At 34.3% G+C, this 16,126-nt stretch overlaps 1 long non-coding RNA gene across 1 annotated transcript; it reads left to right on the top strand.

Moving 5' to 3' along the window:
• Positions 1-1,437: 1,437 nt before the first annotated feature.
• On the top strand, positions 1,438-15,884 carry LOC110096952. The gene is made up of 4 exons (XR_002303155.2): positions 1,438-1,553; positions 1,648-2,117; positions 2,219-3,635; positions 15,486-15,884. It is a non-coding gene; the product is annotated as an uncharacterized LOC110096952 (long non-coding RNA).
• The last annotated feature ends 242 nt before the right edge of the window (positions 15,885-16,126 follow it).

Here is a 16,126-nt window from a genome sequence, read left to right as displayed (position 1 = left end):
AGGGGCTTGCGCCTATAGGAAACTAGAACTCAGATCATAAAGTCCTCGTAAAATGAGGGCGAAATCTCTGGGTAGTGTCTTATCTACAAACCCATCTGCCTTCCAAAATTTACCTCGAAACTTAGTTCTTTAAAACTCCCTCGCCAAATAAAAAGAAGAAATCGTGCGGCGGGGAGGCTGGGGCCGAATTTTCGGAGCCCACAATAAGCATTTCAACAGAGCCAAAAATGTTTTTACAATGCATTCATGACAAACACGAAGGAATTGTAAAAAATTTGCCTACCAATACAATAGCCTATTGTATTATTAGTAAAGTAGGTAAAAATGGAGTTGATTTCAATGACGTAGAAAGAGAGTTAGACATCAAAAGTCTATTGGTTTGAGATATGGAAACTAGCATGATGCTGGTTTAGATAGGAGATGGACTTCCAACTAAATGGGATGGTGATCAAGATCTAAGCAGAAGGGTACATTTTTTGTGTCTGAAAAGTGAATGTTCTTGTTAAATAAGACAGCCAAGATGCAAAAGGCTCTTTGATGGGATTTGCGACAACTTGTACATCCCTTTCTTAATTTTGATGTTGTATTTCAACATCATTTGAATGATTGTATGCATGCCTTTCTCTTTGTAGTGAAACAATGATTCATCTGAATAGTTGCAATATCAGAACACATTCTTAACAAAAAGATAGCATTCCTAAACAATAAACATAACATAATTCATACAAAAAAAAAAATCAATTTTGCAAATAGTTTCTTAGAAAATATGTGGAGATACTTTAGGACGGGCAATTTGTGCATAAAGAAGCATCCTCCCAAATAAAATTATATAGCTTCTGTAAACTTGAAGGAACGAGATTATTTTGTAGGGATAATTGGAGTAGCATCTTTTAAAAGTAAGGTAGCTAAACATATATTTAAGTGGTTTGGATATGTATGATAAAAAGTAAAAAAATACTTCAATTTGACGGGAAGATTAAACTAGTTTTAAAGAATTAGGAAGGATTGTGGGTAGAATTAAGATAATATGTTTAATCGTTTAAACTTTTTGTGAAGAATAGAACACATTGTGCCAACTTGGCAAGAATGAATTAAGGGATAGTGCTAATGATGATGATGATGATGTTTTGACGACATCATCACCATCATTTTTGTCATCATCATCATTATTTTAGGAAGAGCTATTACGTAGGACTTTACAAGTACTCTTCGCCATATGGCAACTTCATATTAATTTAGCTTTAGAACGTCTATCTTTATTATATAGCAATTCTCATTAATTTTGTATTTTAACTTAGGTATACTCATTATCCTTCTTAATTCTTTTACAATAATTTTATCGCTTTGTCTAATGAGTTTTTTCATCTTTCATTAGAGATATCAAAACGACTAATCTATTTTAAGCCATCTTAAGTTCAATATGTTTTGAAGATACTAATGATGTTATATTCTCAGCCATCTGCATCAACCATCCCTATGAAATAATAACGTTCTCATGTTAATTCTCCTACAATTACTCACGGCTTGATGGTTGTTAATAACAATATTCAAGGGTAAGATAGTCATCTTGTGATGTTGGATGCTTAGAATTTTATAATTCCTGGTATTGGGGAAGCTTCTGATTCTGTCTGTCTTGTGCCAAACCAGATGCATAGTTCGTCTAATGTTTCTTATAAGGTATACCTGTGATTTTATCAGACAAGAGTAGCTGCCTTCTCAATTCTCCAGAGCAAATCAGTCCCAACCAGTACTCTGACATTGCCGTTTCTGATGATTCCTTGGTTCATCATAATCACAATACAAATAGCTGTTAAGGAAAACGGGTTTGTCCTATTGATGCTGATGGATTCCACATTGTTCTTCCTAATGCAGGAGAAACCGCAGGAAGAGTAAAAAACCCTCTGCATCCATAGAATTACTGAACATTACTTCCATGAGGATTATAACAGTGATCTGAATGATTACTCAATATACAGTGCTCAGTCCTGTGTTTCAGATTTGCAAACCTGCTAATTTGGTTCAATCTGTGTCACTGAAAAGTCTAATATCTCACTTATTCGTATTCATTGGCTACTCCAAATCTGCTGGTTTTTATTGGTGGTTGCTGGAATAAACTTGTAAGATTTTGAATTGTTCTAAATTTTGCTTCAGTTTCGGCTTTTGTTTTGTTTCAGTTTTGGACTTCTGCTTCAAACTTCTTGTATTTCATTTGTTACAGTTTCCGATGGTTTGAACTTTGCTGGGATCTTTCGGAGTTTTGTTTTGTTCAGCTGATGTCAGCAAACTATTTAGAGTATTATTCTGTTGTCACTTGCTGCTGATGGTTGGATTGCTCCAATTGTTTGCTGCTTTATTCGTGCACCATTTCTTGGTTCAAAGGAGTGATGATGGAGTGCTGACTTTTAACTCTGCATCACTTCTCTTTATTGTTTCTTGTGGAGTTCCGGTGCTGCAGTTGCTGTTTCAGCATCATTCAGGGATGAAGTAGCTGTTTATTTATTTTGGGCACTCCTCAAATTATAGTTATCACTATCGGTGGACAATTTGGTTTTAAAATGTCAGACTTGTAGCCTTAATATCCGTTCCTCTTCAGTTGCTTCTCATATGGACAAAAGAATGGATCAGATCAAATTGAAAAATGAAAAAATTTGTACAATTTGGAAAAGTTATACGTTTCTTCACAACTTTGTGGGAAATCATTAGGTATGAAGATGTCAGATACCTATGACTCGATTGGTGAAATAGTCTCTCTCCAAAAAATATATACTTTTTTATTGATGCACAAAGAAAAGATTTTGTTGCGAATAGACAAAATATTGAGGAATTGTCCATATGCAAGATCATAGTTATTGATACGGGTCTTTACCACATCAAAGGAGAATCTTTTGTTACAACTATGCAGTTTTTTCTTTTTTATATTGGATTTGTGCCCTTTTGATTCTGCTTCCATTCAGAATGCGACTATAGTGCTACCCTAGATTATTTATATGTAATATATAATACAATTAAAATTTTCAAGAGACCCATGGGATTATAGAATCGTGTGAGTAGGATTATTAGGATTTAATATTATTAAATTGTTAAAAAAAAGGTTCTCTGGGTAGAAGATTTTGTTTTTGCTGGAGGACTTCTGAATTGAAGGCTTTGACAATATTTCGAGTTTTCTTTGTTCAGGTGCTGTTCATTTATTTATCACAATTTTTTTCATTCCTGCCACCTGGGCAATCCCGAATACAATGAAATGGTTTTCTGCAGGTTTGTTGTTGCTGGATTCGCTGATATATGCAGGTTTTGCTTTTAGCCTTTACTTTAGCTGTTGTTTGGCTGCCTCTTAGATTCTCAGCAGACAACTTTTAATGCAATAACAGTATCGGATTTTGTTGTGCTTGCATATTTATATTGATATCTTCAAATGCTTGTATCATGGATAGTCTTTTTATCTAATCAATATGGGTTTCAGATTGTGTCATGCAATGTTGTTATCCAATCAATAATGAAGAAAGGGCTTCACAAGCTGCCGCAAATATCATCTCAGAGCTTTTTGGGCACGAAGTTTTGGTTAGCCATTCATCTCTACTAACCATCAATATAATTTTCTTCCTGCAAGAGTGACAAAATAAATTAGTTTAATCAATGTAAGTAACATGCTTTGAACTTAATCTGTTGTGCATTTATTTGCTCTTTATGTTAGTGGCTGTGCCTCGAGAAATAATTTACTGAGGGTTTACGTACCTACCCCAAAGTTTTTATTTATTTGCATATTTAATATCTAAATCTTTATATTTATTTATATTGTCATTTATCTGTCTGAACCCCATTAGAGTATGTTCATGAAAATTTATGTTTTACTTTAAATAAATTAATATTAGTAATATTTTTTATATAATCTAGATATTTGAATGTTATATAAGTGTGTGTGTGTATCTATGATGCACCGACACGAACACGGCGACACGGACATGACACGGACACGGGACACGACAATTTTTAAAAAAATAGGACACGGGTGCGGCGTGGACACGGCATAATAATTTTTTAATATAATATATAATGATTTTTAAAAATATAGGACACGGACACAGCGTCGACAGATGACTCTTTTGAACCTTCAGTTGATCCACTCCCGCCAGCAGCAGAGCTCATTTTGCTAACAAGCCAATCATACATATGAATATATCAAATTAAATTGATATGAAGTGAATCAAAATATCCCAATAATAAGACAACATGAATACAACAATAAACCGGTCTGCCGGGGGTCCAAGGGGGCGCTGCCCCCTGGCGGGGTTCGACCTAGTAGTACCGAGCATGTACCTAGCAGTACCGAGCATGTACCTAGCAGTATCGAGCATGTACCTAGCTGAACTGAGCGATACTGAGCATGTACCTAGCAGTACCGAGCATGTACCTAGCGGTACCGAGCATATACTGAGCAGTACCGAGCATGTACTGAGCGATACCGAGCATGTACTGAGCGGTACCGAGCATGTACTGAGCTGTACCGAGCATGTACCTAGCGATACCTCATTTAATAACCGGACACGCGTGTACGATTTTAATTTTAATTTTTTAAATTGCGACACTCCATGCATTGTCGGACACGTGTCCATGCCGTGTCCGACGCGTGTCCGTGTCCGACACTGCATACCCTCTTTAAGTGCCGTGTCGGTGCATCATAGGTCTTTCTTAAGACTAGTGTAGGGGAGCAAGTTATGTAGTATGAGATTGAGTTTATAGATCTCGCAAGGTATGCTTTGCAGCTAATTAGTGCTATGAAGGAGAAGTGTTATTGATTCTTGAGATAGTTGTGAGATAATTTAAGATATCCATTAGTTCCATTTCTACATTTAGAACTTCTCTGAGCTGGTGGAGCGGCCCGACTAATAGAGAATGATCTGGTACCCAGTCAATAGAGATGGGATGCCAACAGGAAAAACTTTAGAGAACTGACAAAGAACAGGGTTAGCGAAAAGAAGAGCAAGTTGGGAGTGGGTCATTCGAGGAGAGGAGGATCAGGGGTACCTAGGGGTAGTTGGGTTTTATTTGTGAGTAGTGTCTCTTTCTATGGATTATATGGAAGAATACACCATGACAGATGTTATTTGTATTCATATAAGTGTTTTTATTATGGCCAAAAGGGTGGTTCCTTTTGTTCGAAGAAAATCAGTGTGATCCAGTGGAGCTTTTAGGGATAGGAAGCTTAAGCTTAGCTTCATGTGTATAACTTGACTCATCAAGAAGCGAAAGATACCCCAGATGTGGTGATATGTACGACTTGCATCTTTGCACAATCTTGTCGCATTCTTTTTTATTTGGTGCAAGTCATTCTTTTTTATCTGAGCATATTCTAGATAGCTTGGGTCTAGTTACTGTCTTATTATCATCTATTTTATTTATTAGGTTGCCTACTAAAGATTTTGTAGTTGCTAGTTGAAATTACATATGTGAGATTGAATATCATATTGGAAGTTGGAGTCAGAGTTAATTGTATTACCATTGAAGGAATTTGATATTATTGTGGGAATGAATTGATTAAGTCGGTATGGAGCCCATTTTAACTGATAAAAAAAGAGCAATACTGTGTGATAAGGGAGATGTATTTTATTTTCAAGGTGTCAGAGTTATATTATCTTTTATGATCTCAGCCCTACAAGTTGATAATTTTTTTATAAAAAAGGGAGTTCAATATTCTTGGCTTATGTGAGAGATGACAGTAAGTCTGTTGGCAATCTTAGAGGTTGTTTCAGTAGTGAGAGAATTAGATGTGTTTCCTGAAGAATTGTTTAATCTACCTATAGAAAGGGAAATAAAGTTTGGAATTAAGGTGGTATTGGATACTTCTCTTATTGCTAAAACCTCTTATAAAATGACACCTAAAGCGTTGTAGGAGTTGAAGGTGTAATTATAGGAGTTATTGGATATAGGCTTTATCAGATCAAGTGAGTCTCCCTGGAGTGCTCCTATATTGTTTATGAAGAAGAACAATGAATCTATGTGAATTTGTATTGACTATAAAGAGCTGAATAAGACAACTGTGAAGAATAAATATTCATTGTTCAAGATAGATGATATGTTTGATCAATTGGAGGTTTTTGTTGTATTTTCGAAGATTGAATTGAGATTTAGTTATCATTAGTTGAAGGTAAAGGCTAAGGATGTAGAGAATACATCTTTTAATGTCAAACATGGACATTATGAGTTCACGGTCATACCTTTTGGTGTGGCCAATGTGCTTGCAATATTTATGGATTTGATGAATATGATGTTTAAGGAGTATTTGGATCATGGCATTTTTTGATGATATTCTAGTATATTCAAGGACTGAAAATGATCATATGAATCATTTGAGATTGACTTTGGAGATTTTGAGACAATATATGTTATATGCAAAATTTTTGAAGTGTGAATTTTGGTTGAACTCTATCACATTTTTGGAACATGTGATTAGTAAGGAGGGCATACATATAGATCTATAGAAAGTACAAGCTGTGGTGGATTGGCTGAGGCTAATGTTAATAATTGAGATTCATAGTTTTTTGGGCATAACAAGTTATTACAGAAAGTTTGTCAAAACTTTTCATAGATTGCAATCTCTTTAACCAAATTGACTATGAAGGCCATACGATTTGATTGGACATCAAAGTGTGAATCTAATTTCCAGAAGTTGGGAGTGTTGGTGTCAGCTCCTGTGCTATTCCGTCTGGTGTTGAAGTTTTTCAAGTGTATAATGATGCTTCTTTGAAAGGCATGGGTTGTGTATTGCAGCATAATGAGAAGGTGGTGCTTATGCTTCCAGGAAATTAAAGCCGCATAGAAAAAATTATCCTATTGATGATTTGGAGTTGATGGCGATTGTATTTGCTTTAACGATCTTGAGGCATTATTTGTATGGAGTAGACTGTGAGATTAATACTGAACACCAAAGTTTGAAAAATATCTTCACTTACAACAACAACAACATCAAGCCTTTTTCCCACTTGAAGGAATTAAATTTAAGGCAAAAAATTGGGTTAGAATTGATCAAGGATTATGACTTGGATGTTATTTATTAGCCTGTCAAGGCAAATGTAGTAGCTAATGTTTTGAGCAGGAAGTTTATAGGAATAGTAGCCAGTCTGCTTATCTCTAAGCTAGCTTTGATCTAGGAGCTGGAGAAATTGGAATTTGAAGTTGTATGTCCATCTAAAGTGAAGGCAGAAGTCATCTCCTAGATGATTGTTCATCATTCAATGTAAGAAAGAATTAAGGAAGTTCAGAAGAAAGATGATGAATAGTTGAAATTGTTGGATCAAATTTAGTCTAGAAGGAGGCCTGAAATGCAAGATAATGATTAGGATATAGTGTTTTGTGGCAGTAGATTGTGGGTCCCTGCTTTTGGAGACTTGAGAAATGACATTCCACATAAAACTTATTATTCGGATTCTACAATTCCTCCAGGAAGTAATAATATGTATAATGACTTGAAACTTATGTTCATGTGACCTAAGTTTTCTAAGTGTAAACCTATTAGATGGTGAAAGTTGAACATTATATGCCAAGTTGTTTAATGCAGCTTGTATCCATTCTTGAATGAAAATGGGAGACTACTATGGTTTTTGCTATGGGTTTTTCATTGTTTAGATAAGGCCATGATGTTGTATGGGTTATTGTAGATCGATTGGCCAAGTTAGTCAACTTTCTTCCTATGAGACAAACTAATATTATTGACAAATTGGCTCAGAGGTTGCATAGGATTTCGAAAGTAATTGTCTCAGATTGGGATGATAGATTTACCTTTAGGTTGTGGAAGGGTATTCAAGAAGGTCTTAGGACAAAATTAAATTTCAATACAGCTTTTCATCCTCAAACAGATGGACAATTTGGGAGAACGATTCAAGTATTATAAGTTTTGCTGAGGCTATGTATTCTTGATGTTGGTGGAAGCTTGGAAGATTATACCCCACTAGTTGAATTTGTCTATAATAATAACTTCCAAGTAAGTATTTGAATGACCCTTTATGAAGTTTTGTATGACAAAACATGCAGAATGCCATTGAGTTGGACTAAAGTAGGTGAAAGAAGATTGATGCGTCATGAACTGGTTGATGAAATTATAGATAAAATCAAAATGATCAGGAAGATGTTAGAAATTGCTCAGGATAAACATAAGAAGTATTACAACCCAAAGCATAGAGATATTGAATTCCAAGTTAGGTATTTTATTTTTCTAAAAGTTAGTCCAATGAAAAGAGTAAGTAGAGTTGGAAAGAATAGTAAGTTAAGTCTAAAGTATATTAGTTCTTTTGAAATTATTAGAAGAGTTGAAAAATCTATTATAGGCTACTGTCGCCCGATCATATGTCAGATATCCATGATGTGTTTTATGTGTTAGTGCTTAGGAAATGAGTTTTTGATATTGAGCAAAGGATTTCTGAATAGAAGTTGAAGTATGATTAAAATAGTTTAGTTAGGTTTTATTAGACTTTATTTAGACTTTATTCAGTAGAAATTTTGGAAGAACTTGAAGCTCACTTTGATGGTTTGGATTTTGGACCACAAAGATATTCAACCAAGCCTTACTCAACTTGATTGATACCCTAAAATAGGATCCATATAATGATTTTTATAATTTTTTTTTATTTTGAGTCGTGTTCAAAATGACATGCGTCGTGCCGTGCGCTATGCTCCATGGCTCCACAGGGAACTTTGCATCGTAGTGCGCCATTAGCTATTGGCAAGTATGGTACAAATTGATGTTTTAAAATACTCAATATTTTTCGAGTGATTTTTATTACCATTCTATTTAATAATTCATAGTGAAATAATATTTTAATCTTTCAAGAATATCAATATTTATTTTAAGGAAATTATTAAATTCTATATTTTATATTCTATTAGTTATATTACACAAAAATTTATGATTATCTTATTACACTTTAAATATTTAGGTATTAGTTTTATTAAAAAAATTATACCATATACCATTTTTCTTTATATATAAATGATTTTTAGTGATGCAAAGTTCAGACAAAGACAAGAAATTATAGAATTCTACTTTTATTTGATTTAGTTATAATTTAAGTAAAAAATAATAAAAAACAAAGTATGAATTGTTATATCCCAATGTATAAGGTACTTGTTTTCTAAGCTGGGGGTTTAGGTTTGATCCCCAGTACAGTGACCCTTTTTTGTTTTTAAAAATGTTATGCAAGACTATTTTAGGTTTTTCTTCAGTGGTGGGCTTTTATTCTAGATGGGCCAATGAGAGGGCTCATATCCCCAAGGCCCCCAATTTAGCTCCGCTAGTGGTTGCAATGTTTCCTTCTCTGTTTGGGAGCGCAACAGTGCTGTCCTCTTTGTATTAGGGGAGTGTTGTGAGGAGCACTGGGGTGCTTGAAGTGAGTACAGTGCATTGTGCTCTCTGTCTTGTAAGATTTGGAATGTTCGAGGGAATGCTGCGATGTTAAACCAAAATGAAGTTTTTGTATTTAGAGATATCTAAATCCATTATTTCATTTTTAGTTACCCCATACCATCAGGTAGTCTGAGTACCCTCAACTAGTCAAGGAAAAGAGAGGAAAAGAAAGCAAAGAGGAAGAAGAGGAGAGGGACAGAAGAAGAGTGGTTTTGGTGGCCATTGTGTGGGATTCGTCTGTCAAGCTAGTTAAGGGTATTGAAGAGCTTGAGGTAGGCTTATGTTCCTCTATTTCAATTTTCAATTTGGTTGGATTAATCAAAAGCTATGGGATTTTAATAGTTTTATTCGGGTTTTATCAATTTTCTCTATGTAACTTTTTGTATGTTGTAATACTTGTTATTTTGAACATTTTAATTAGTTAAGTTTGAAATTTCATCGGTTGGTTTCCAACATATCAATTTTGGTGTATTTTGTAATTTTATGTTAATTATATTGAAAGGTGACTCACTTAAATAAAATCCTCTAAATGTTATCTTGAACGTCTCTCTTGAATATTTCTTTGAAATTTTGATGTTGAAAAATATGTTTAAAATTTCACCTTAATATTGTCAACTATAATACATGTGCCACTTTAATATGTTCAAGTTGAAGTTATAAGTTAGTTATACATGCTGTAGTATCCATGTTCATGTGCTCATATGTACTTGCATTACATATGACAAATGTTATATGTGGGGAGATGATCAAGTCCAAGTACAAGTTATATCTTATAGGCTTATGCATGTTATGTTTATATATTCCTCCTGCCCGTACATGTGAGATGATCAAGTGGAGTTATAAGTGAAGTCGAGTTATAAAGGGAATCAGGTATGTCTCTTTATATCTGATATAAATGTGAGATTTAATCAAGTATAGGTATAAAAGAAAATGGAGTTACAAGCAGACATTAGGACATGCTCATAAATTCTTGTTCGCATAAATGCATTTAAATGAAATGTTTTGTTTCTAAATTTAATATAAATGATATGTGTTATGTCTAATCTAAGTACAAGTAGAATAAGTTATGTTATTGACATTTACAAGTACAAGTACAAGTGAAACTGATTATATGATTGACACATACCAATGCAAGTAAAACAAGTTATGCCATTTACATTTGTAAGTTAAGTATGAGCATCGCAAAGTAAATGTCATGCTACATTCATTTATTACTATTGCAAGTCAAACCATTTATATTTAATTGAATCCATATTAGTATTAAGAACATTGTTAAAATATTGAAAATTCATAAATTAGTCAGAAGATATTTCTATGTTAGTTATTTTATTATATTGCTTATTTAAAAAAATTGAATGATTGAGATAAAGAACAAGAGGCCACTGAGCAATCGAGTTGCTCAGCCAAATTATGTTCATGTTTTTTCAGGGAAAGTAAAGAGTCCTATCGAGTAGATAGTTGATTAGGTAGAGTTTTGTTTGAGAGGGTTAGTAGAAAAGTATTATTTTGTTGTTCAATTTATTTAATTTATTTTGATGACTAGAACCTTTCCTGGATTATTGTAAATGAATGTTTGGAAAGAAATGAATCATATTATTTGTGTACATTTTCTTGTATTGTTACATATTAAAGAAATATATATAATTTTAAGGTTGAGCTAGGTTATGTTAGGATCAATTTTTCCTTAGGTCTTGGGGCATGCTACTAGGCACTCTAGTAAAGTCAGCTATTTTTGGCAAACAAATCCATCACAAAATAAGTCAAATACATCGCAAATTTAGCTTTGCGGTGGATTTGCGATAGAATACATTCCAACTGTAAAAGTCGAGTCACAAAAATATTTTGCGATGGACAAAATCTGTCATAAATATTTTTGTATCACAAATATTTTAAGATAAAATTAAAGTTGAGAAAATGACATCTTTGTTTCAGCCACCCGTCGCTAATTCTGCCAAAATTATGACGGATTTGTGGCAGAAATGACTCTGCAATTTGCGAAGGAAATGCCATTACAAATCGTGGAGGAATTGCCGCCGCAAATCTGCCTCATTTTGTGACGGAATTTTTTGTTACAATATACGATGGACCTTTGTTGTTTCGATGTTTGCGGCAAAAATTCTGCCGCAGATATGTCAGAAATTTGTAGCTTAAATAAAAAAAAAAATTCACCTACAATCAGTTATTTGGTTTTTCAACAATAACAATCCAAGCTGTTTAATAGCAGTAATTAATAATTCTAAATGAAGTAGTTAATAATGCTAATATTCCAACAAACACTGCTAATATAAACATAAGAAATACACTATTCTACAATCATAATCCAACTACTCAAATAAACAATCACATTATAACTGTTCTACAATTACTATAATACTGCTAAAGTAAATATAGTTTTTATACATAAAAAAATTTAAAATGCATAAAAAATCTAAGAAGACAATCTAAGCGGAATCTGTATCTTTATTCTCCTCTTTGGCCGATGTAGGCACATGCTGATTTTCACCAATCTGCTCTCTCAATATCTGAAGCTCATCCAATATTTGAATTTTAATGTTCGCTTGTGATTTTGGGACATGTTCTAGCTATGCTATCAAGTTAGCCACCTGTTAGCTATACAAACTCTCTTGGCTTTTTGCAGAGTAGCTGGAGGCAGAAGAGGATTTTCCCTCATATGCATAGGCCTGCAAGTCTAATTCATAAACTCTTTCCTTTTGCATTCCGCCTACCGCCTGCGACCAAGTGCGGTAGTCAGAAATATTATTGGAACCCCATAGGATCCCTCACCAACTATAGCCTGGCTTTGTCAAATTTGAGTATATACACATCCTACAAAAATAACATAAGATTAATCATTGTATAATCATCACTTACAATATTTCTCTAAGTATTGCAAACTTATCTAATTACATAGCCCCTCATCCACTCACTACTGATCCTTCTGACGCTTGTGGGTGTGAATAAATAGCAGTGGATGCTCTACCCAATGTCTCCTACATTATACTTAGATTAGTATGTATAATCAAATAAATTATTAAAATATGTTAAAATTCTTACTAATCGTCGTATGTGCTCAGTGTATAGAATTGAGCCCCCAGTATGGAGGGAGCTACTCACCATGTGAAGTTCAATGCCAATATTCTGGCATGAATCCTTTGTGATATATATCAACAATAATCTCATTTAGCGTGAGGTAGACTTGATTTTGGTGTTTGAAACATGGACAACGAAATCTTCTCTTTGATATAAAGGAAATTAATAGCTTGCCTGAATAAAAAAATTCACCAAGTTGAAAAATTCATCTGTTAACATATTACGTCTAGGTAACAGTCGGTTATACATCCAACTTTAATTTTTTTTTGAATATCCATAACACACTTGGGCTATAAATTTCTATAACTAAACAACGAGATTTGTATCAATTTAATGTTTTTTAGGTATAATTTTCATTATAAATTTTTTTTGGGATAAATTCTCTACAGCACTTAACATTATGCTTCTCTTTTAATGGCCAACATGCTACACTATAGTGCATTGCATATTTCAATACCATCTTATAGAATTTTCCACTAAGGTTGAGGAGGACTTTTCTATCACACAATAAGCCCGATGCATTCCTCCACTTCAACCATACAATAATGATATGTGACTAAACTATCTAAGATGACTCTCTCTAGTCTTATCTTTCACTGGAGCTACTCCAACATTTTCACGTATACTCATTTCGTACCCTGTCTCTAAGATTAAAGCCACTAATCCACTTGAGCATCTTCATCTCTGCAACACTTAATATTATGCTTCTTTTTAATGGCCAACATTCTGCACCATAAAGCATTGCCTTAAGTTTGAGGGGGACTTTTCTATCATACAACAAGCCCGATGCATTTCTCCACTTCATCCATCCAACCTTAAAAAGCCTAATAATATCTCAAAGAATACCTTCGCTATCTGTTGCTCGGTTGCAGGGAGGGAATTTGGTGGATTCAGGGATTTGGGCAAAGAATTGTGCAAAAGGAAGAAAGATGGATACCTTTGCAACTACCAAGCTCTCGTCGCAAAGGTGTGACTTCGGATGCGAGAGAAGAATAACAAGAGGAGGTGTGACTTAGGACGCAATAGGAAGGAGCGTCGTCGAAGGTGGAGATGCGACAAGAATGCGAACGTCGTCTTAGGAGGCGAAGCGACAAGAAGGAATGTCGTCGAAGGAGGCGAAGAAGCCAAGATTGCGTAGAGGCGAAGTTGAAGGAGGCGGAGGAGAGCAGTCGAACAACAGAACAAATGAAACGGATGCACACTCAATCAGTTAGATAGGAAAATTTGCATCGGATTTGTGGTGGAAAATCCGCCACAAAAAAATCATCAAAAAATTTTGTCACAAATCCGCCGTCATTTTAATAAAAAAAAATCCACTGGAAAATGTTGATTTTCCTTTAGTGAGGATCACACTCCTATGGCTGATTGGATGAGCTCTTTGAGGCTGTTGTACCTACCTTAGTAAACTGAAAAAGGCAATCCATCCCGTTGTAAATGCGCAATATCTTGGGCTTGAATGGTGGTCGGAGTAAATAAACCAATCCAGGTGCCCAAAATTGTCCAAGATGAAAGAGGAACATCCATCATGTTAACGTTATGTCGATCTATTTCTTTTTCTTACAAAATCCTCCAAATCTTCTAGAAAAGGATGCGATGATGATACAATATAAGCTACATTGTCAAACCACTTAAAAGTATATGCATTCTTCCTCTTGTTCTTTTCTTTCTCAGCACTATATATACATTTCTCACCAAAATTGCATAGGGAAGTAAACTTCAATGAGGGGACTCAACCCTCTAATCTCTTGCTTCTTCCTAGACCTCTCTTCTTCCTTGATAAACCAATACAACTCTCGGTTAAATCTAGCCCATTGATTCTAACGCCCACCTATTTTTCATCATTAACAACCATTGACAAACATATTGATTCGTTGGAGATAATTTTATTTGATTTGGAATCTCTGTATCCCATCGAAAGAAGGCTCGGTATCCCTTAACCTCATTTTATATGGGATATCTAATAGGAGGCAACTATAGTTGTTAGTTAGACTCCCTTAATGGTATGGCCTCTTGGCTTTCTATTATGGGTACTAATTTGATTCCCTTAAGTATATATCAACTCAACCTTTATGGGATATGTGATATTTGATGGGTTGTAATTATAATTACTAATCAGACCCCTTGAATGATATGGCCTTTAGCCTCATATAATGGATGGATTATGTTCATTAGGTTAATCCGAAATGATAGAATCATGAGATTTTAATATAGTTGGTCGCATAGCTCCAGTTATACTCGAGCTTAAGCTCAAATTCATGTCCTTGAAATGATCATATTCTCAGGTATCCAGGTTTGTACTCATGGGAAATCTCTATTCCTTGGATATAATTTAGACCCTAGATAGGCTAAATTTTTTCTTGGGGATATCTTTTGAAAAGTAAAATACTTTACTTTTTAAAAACTCATTGCCGCTCAATATCCAATTCATAGACTTAAAAATCCAACGGAGGGATCAGTCATCAATCTCATGAGCTCTTTAAGATCCCACAATTTTGAATATGTTGGGTTACAAATCTTCTACAATATTTAAGCTTGATTCAGGGAAACACTTAAATCATGCAAATCAATTTCTGAAGGCGAAGCTGTAATCTCTTATTGCCTGAAAATATTTAAGCTTGATTCGTTTCAACATTTATAGAACCTACTTACATTTTTTTTTTGTTGTTTCTATGATTGTTTTATTTTCAGACCACTTTGCTCAACATGTAGTTGGATATTGTCTCTTAAACAATATCTCACTGAGGTGAGTATAAACATTTGCTAGATACTTTTAGCATTTAATTTCTGTTCAATTTATGGCCAATCATTGAAATCGATTTATGACTATGTTGTGATGTTAAATGTTGCGATTGTTCTTCCAACAAATTCTTTATCAATTTCACTTAATGGTACAGTCCATCCTAATCTAAGATTATTTTAGTACCTACAAGGTTTTCTTTAAATCGGCATTCTTTGCCAATTAGAAGGTTATCTGTTATTGATATAACTGTTGTTTCTACAGTTGAGAAGTCAAAGTACATCTATATTGCTGGTTTTTTCCTTTCGGTTTCTCTGGAGTCAATACTTCGGCTTCGTTTGGGGCGGCGTTCTTTCTACTTCTTAAAGCAGTTTTCTAGTATAAAAATTTTAATTTTCATACTACAATGCTGCTTTAAGAAGCAGAAAGAAAGCCGTGCCAAATGAGGCCTTCATGTGGCTAAGCACGTAGCTGCAAAACACAAGGCAAGTGTTCTATTTACAGAATAATTTATCTATCTGTGATCTATTTTTCTCATATGTATATAAAATGATAATGCGTAGCCATTTTGATTTTTTCTCCTTGATGCAGTTCTTAACTTTATTAGTGATTAAGATTATTAGTCTGATGTAACCTATATGATAATTCCTTCCAAAATGTTTGAAGTTTACATTTAGTTCTCCTGACTTTCTGCTGCTGAATGATGAAATCAGGTGAAATTATTCCCTGTGATCTTTTTACCCGAGGAACTGGTCGATACAAATGCTGCAGGTAACTCCATGATTATCATGTTGGTTTATTGTTTTACCTGCATCTGATTTTGACAATTCTCATCAAAAGTCTGGTTATTTCATCAAACTTTGGAGTGGTAGAATGCTTAGTCTAAGGCTTCGTTTGAGACGACT

The sequence above is a fragment of the Dendrobium catenatum genome, unplaced genomic scaffold (assembly GCF_001605985.2).
Source record: "Dendrobium catenatum unplaced genomic scaffold, ASM160598v2 fragScaff_scaffold_334, whole genome shotgun sequence".
Classification (NCBI taxonomy): domain Eukaryota; kingdom Viridiplantae; phylum Streptophyta; class Magnoliopsida; order Asparagales; family Orchidaceae; genus Dendrobium; species Dendrobium catenatum.
The sequence above is the reverse complement of the archived record's forward strand: the minus strand, read 5'-3'. Positions and strand labels throughout refer to the sequence as shown.